A 6011-nucleotide genomic window follows, 5' to 3' on the forward strand; every position below is an offset into this window, starting at 1 on the left:
TGTTTGTTTACGCTCAGCTGCTGCAGCCAAGGACTTAAATGGCTACCAAGCGTGTCGGCCTCAGCAGAGAGAGAAAGAGACCCAAACTTTAACCTTGACCAGGTTTACATTCATTTGTTTGGCAGACGCTTTTATACAAGTGAGATATATGGGAGAATATGTGCTGCAAAACAAAATTTCATGCATATAAGTGCTATTTTGCTCTAGCAGGCGCATTAAGTGAGATATTTTTTGTTGATCCCAGAGGTGAATGCTTGCTTGAAAAAGCTCTTATAACTGTGGAAATACATCAGCCCTTTGTCCTTTGTGCACTCAGCAGCGATGTATGCACACTCAATACACAGGCACACAGGGTCATGTCTGTGATCAGTTAAAGTGACGTAAAGCAATCGCAACAATCGCTTGGCAAGCCTATCCCTCCATCTTACCTTGGATGGTAGCTTCTCTATACGTATACTGTACATCCAACACATCTACTATCTCCGCATCTCTCCACGTATCCCTGTTGCTGTTCTGCCTTCCATGTTTGTTTGCACTGGGCTGTGAAATGCAGACTGAACGATGATGATGTGATATGCACCTGTGCAGTGAAGTATACAAAAAAACATTAAGAAAAGCTTGAATTCCGATCGTGTTGGCAGAGATCGACACTAGATCAGACTGAGGACCACATGTGCAAGAGTCCCGAATTTGATTTTATTTGTTCACACTGCTCAGAATAAATTTGATCTGTCTCACATTTAGGTCAAACATTTGGATACTGGCCACTTCAGTTTGTGATGTTAGCGTCAAAACAGGGCCATGCTGCTGTGGTAACACAAGGTGCTGTTTACTTTCAAGAGAAAAAAGGAGAGATCCAGGGCATTTTCAGGGCATGTTTTTTCCTCTATTTTTCCCTTTTTTTTTGGTTAACTTTCAAAGCATAGTGACTGAAAAGGAGCTTAGATCTAAATGAGGAGGTTCAGATAATTAGGTGCTGTTCCAGTCACTGCTTTGAAGGCAACCATCAAGAAAGTGGGCTTCTTCCAAGCAATTACTGGAAGCCAGTGGAGCTGGAGATTTGTCTACACACTGCAGAGTGTAAACACAGTGCACAGCCTCGCCTCTGTCTACCATTCATGTTTTAATATTAAAATGTTTTCTTATTCTTAGATAACCAGTCCAGTGCCGGATTCCAACAGCACAGCTCAAACTTCTGTCCAATCAGAGCTCTTTCACAGTGTGCACTTTGCTTTCCCCCTTCCAATCAACTTCCACTGATCTTGAGGTGTTATTTTGTTCTACAGAGTATTGCTTGTTCCAACACCAAGGTGTGTGTGTGACCCTATTATTCTTGCCCTACAACGTCCATCGATTACCAACTGTTTGCTGCCCTTTCCCCTCCGCTCTTCTTACTGTGATGTTGTTGTTAGACTTTAAACAGCTTCACCAGGAGGCCATGTTGTAATTGGAGGGTCTCCAAAGTTTCCCCTCCCATTTTCTGGTCAGATTCCACAGCTAACCTGGGTCTCTAATGCAGCAGTAACCACAGCATGGCTCACGAGTTCACCCACCTCTCCCACAGGTAGCACAGTAAAAGGCGAAGGGGTCTGGCCAAAGTGGGAGTTAATGAGACCTGAGGAAAAGAGTGAGATGCAGGAGGAAGAGCTCAAGCACAACAGTGTTCAGTGTGTTCAGGGTCACTATGGTCAAAGTCCAGTCAGACTACATTGATAACACCTAACAATACAAAACAATAGACAGATGTTATGTATATGCAGACGTGCTGCCTGTATTAATGTAATTATAAATTAATATAATATATAAATATTTGTGGTGAAAATTGCATATCAGAACAATGCTTTCAATAAAGACATTTTAATTGCAAACTCACACTACATTCATTTGGTTACAACTTACCTTGATTTTTACAATTTTAAACACAAAACATTTAAATTTAAAAACTACATGTAAATGCTTCATTTCTGTGGTTAAACTTACTTGCCATATATGTCATAGTCAGAATGGGCTGCACTTGATCAAACCTCATTACACAGTTTGCAGGTTAATGTTAGTATATTATAATATTCAGATTTGGTTCAGACTCAGATTCAGACTTCTGCCACAAAAGTGAATAGATCCACAGAGAATATTTTGTGTTTTTAGAGTTGAGCTGTGATCGTACCCATGAAAAATATCACTTCATCTGACTCGTCCATGTCAGGAGAAAAGGAGAGAGAGCGAGGGGCCGATTGAGAGGAACACAGGTGGCCTGAGAGATGTCTTGTGTTTTCCCTTCTCTGGAAATATCATGGGTAGCCATGGATACCCCCGCCAGGCAAAGTGCTGCAACATTACAAATAATAAAATATTCCACAGTTCTGTCATGTGGTGCACTCCAGTCAGTGGCGCACTGACAGAGATCAGTGATGGATATATAGGCAAATATGATCTGACTAATGAGAACATTTCCACTTTCTAAATTAAAATCCTGCTGTGATCTTGTAAATATGGAATGTCAATTTGTCCTCCAATATCAACAGTGACACACCAGGACCTGAATGACATTAGCAGGTGAATACATTGAATGTGTCAGAAATAGAAAATGTCAAATCTAATCTTTGCATCAGCCAGTGATCAGCTTCTCCTGCTGCTGGTGAGCTGAATATTCTCGGCATCAACATGTTGGAAAGAAGAGACCTCTCCGACTTTACAAAGACAATTCCTGCTTCATGCATATTAGGACGTGGTTTCTACCTGCAGCAGATGTCTCTCCTCTCCGCTCTGGTTAATTTGCTCAGGACAGATGAATATTGAAGTGGAACACACAGATCTTAGTCTGCTGTCTTTTTTTCAGAGCTTTCCCTCGATAATACAAAACACTGTCAGAAGTTCCCTGCATTCAAAGTTTAAAGAGTTGAAAGCTGAATCCATGCAAGGTTCAGAACCTCTTCATAAATGCAGAACATATTTTAAATTTTACATGACATTATTACAGTCTAAATTTAAGTTTTAGATTTAAATCCAATTTTCCAAACATTACTGCATACTTTCAATACTTACCTCCAAGCTCTCTGATCAAATCCTTCTAGCTCTCAGATCAAATGAATTGAAAATGCCATCTTGAGTGCTCATATAAAAATGCCCGAGTATTATATTTGTTTGCTACCCACTAAGCAAGCATAACCTTTATAATGCTGATTCATTTCCATATTAGTGTGGGCTTCACTGGATCTGCTGGAGTCATGTTGGTGATTAATCTAAGAGCTGATCAATTATGAGAGTTTATATGTGAAAGTATACATCACGGGTTTAATGTCTCTGTTTAATTAAAGCCTTATTTAACAAGAAGTGCAAGGCATGTGCATATCCTCTTCAAGTAGACATGGAAAGGCACTGACGCATTTTATATAACATTCCAGACATGATGCTTAGCGAGTTTCTCTCCCATCTATAAATAACGTTTTGATTAGCATATCAGTCATAACTGGTAATGCAGAGAGGAGGATTTAGCAGTTGGACTTGACGCACTCCAGTTTCTCATATGAAAGTGCTTTGCAAATTTCCACGGATATATGATCCATGTGTTCATTTCTTGGAGTTGGTACTTATACAAACACGTGAAAGTGGAGCACAGCTGAAGATTTAATCCCAAAAAGAAGTTTAGGATGAGTGTGAAAATAGGTCTGCATGAAAGATGAGCCCATATTGTTTGTATCTGCAATACTCTCTGCGCAGAGGTAGATTCAATTTTCACGATACTGCACTTAGACTTAAGATTGATTTTTATACTGGTCAGCCTCACTGGCACAACAGCTTGAAATGAGCAGTCAACTAATTTTTCACATTTTTATTTGTTGAACACAAAAGAAGCAAATTATGCACGATGAATGTTATTGTGGTTTTAACCTTTAAGCATCACCCATCTATTGTTTAGTATTTAAACAGAGTCATTTGCATTTTGCAGTACTGGATGCTGAAAAACAGGATTCAAGTCAGACCTGACCCACTTACAGCAGATCATCATAACATCAAATTCTTCTGCGCAGCTTTGTCTGGTAAGTTCAGTATGTGATTGAATGTGAGAACAAATTAACAGCATGAATTCTGGTGACACACATTTTATGAAAAGAACATGCCTAAATCTAGGTTGATCCTAATAATTCATCACCAGGAGTGACTTGTCAGCACTTAATAACATCTGTTCCATTCGCTAATGTTCCCACACATGTTGGATAGTCTATAAAAACTGCGATACTCCTTTTATGTCTGCGTCTGAAAAAAGGAACCAGCAGAGTCACCTAAAAAGAGAGGCATTCTATATATCATTAACTCTGAGTCAGTACAATATATTGTCTGACAAAATGTATTCTTGCATGTGAAAACCCATTTGCATCCTAAAGCAGAACCTTTGGAATGTCTGTTCCTTTTGTATGAGACAAGAATCAGATAACAAAATGGACTGGAATTGCTTCTCTATTGTCACACTATTGATCTGTCCTGATAAATGCTTTCAACCAACGCTGCCGCTTTTCCTGAATCTGTTACATCAACAACAGTTTAGCAACATGTGACCTTGATATATGTTCGACAGAGAATTCACACGATCCATGCCATGGGCCTTTTAGTCGCTTAATGTCTTTAGAGGTCATAAGCACTGTAGTCCAAACCATTAAATACCCACTGGCTCAGTCTATCACACACACAGAAGGTAAATTACTTTAGGGCCTTGCTTTTCATCACAGCTATACTGATCGCCATGGCCTCCAACTGCACCACAGAACTAAATTCAGGGTTTTCAGTGTATTGACTGTGTTGTAATGACAGCACCTGAAGCAGATGAGAACCGAGCCCCTTTGGTGATCAGGGAGGGAGGCGAGGCCGATGCACAGAGCCATGGGACCGGCCCAGAATCCAGCAGCTTCAATTGGACAGGCTCGATTTGATTTGGTGTCTGCTGGGTAGCGATTGCCACAAAATTGCATTGAGATGCAGTTCACACAAACAGTATGACCCAGCCTGGGCTCCTTTATGTCAAAGTTCTAAGGGGAATTGTAATTCCTAAAAAGTCTTGATAATGGGTCCACGGCCTCACAGACACAAGAATCCAAATAAATTCAGTTGGGGATTTTTGCCACTTTGATTGAAACATGGACAAAGATAAGTTAAGTGAAACTGTATATTTTTAAATCAAACTTCAAAAAGTTTAGGAACACAGTTTGAGGGTCTCAAGCACTATATGGTTCTGAGCAGTAAACAGGCACCAAGTCACAGTGGTGCTGGTTACATTATATTGCTTAATGCTCCTACGGGTGCCACGACTTTGGACTGTTGGTGACAATATGAGAGTGTCAAGTTTCAATGGAATAAGAATGAGATACATTCAAGTAACAACATCAAGATCTGTCTGACACCCACTATGCAGTCCGTACGAGATTTCCTGTATCCAATCCATGATCTCGGCTGCATACACATCTGACTTTGAAAACAGTTTCTAAGAGTTTGTTCAAACTGTTGAATCAGTATGTCAGTTTTGTCTGCACCCGCACAAAATGTACGTATATGCCATGGAGAAAGAATTGACACGTTATGTTAGTCCAACTCTGACGTGTCTGAATCAACTTATTTACTGTCATTTAGAAAACGTAGTCATTATGATATAATAAGTATGAAATGCAATAAACCCATGACTTCAGAGGATGATCCCCTGCACATCAACACACAAGGCTTGTGTGTACAAAGAATGTGCGCAATACATCATAATGACAGCATACGTCTGCCTTTATTTTTGCAAAGAAATCTGACATCTGTTATGTGTGAGTGCCCTCTAGTTCTTAAAGTTCTGCATAATCAGCTCCTTGGTTGGGTTGTACACGTACACACTACTTACACTGTATACCTGAATTTTACATTCATTTGGCTAAAGCATCTGTGAAGTGGAGAAATGTAAATGTAATGGTATGTTTGGGAAAATTACATCAATTTAAGAAGTCAAACATCAGAGAGCATTATGTTAATTACTGGTGACATTT

Source organism: Genypterus blacodes, unplaced genomic scaffold (genome assembly GCF_046128005.1).
Source record: "Genypterus blacodes isolate CSIRO-AG114 ecotype Tasmania unplaced genomic scaffold, CSIRO-AGI_Gbla_v1 ptg000012l_1, whole genome shotgun sequence".
NCBI classification, from domain to species: Eukaryota; Metazoa; Chordata; class Actinopteri; order Ophidiiformes; family Ophidiidae; genus Genypterus; species Genypterus blacodes.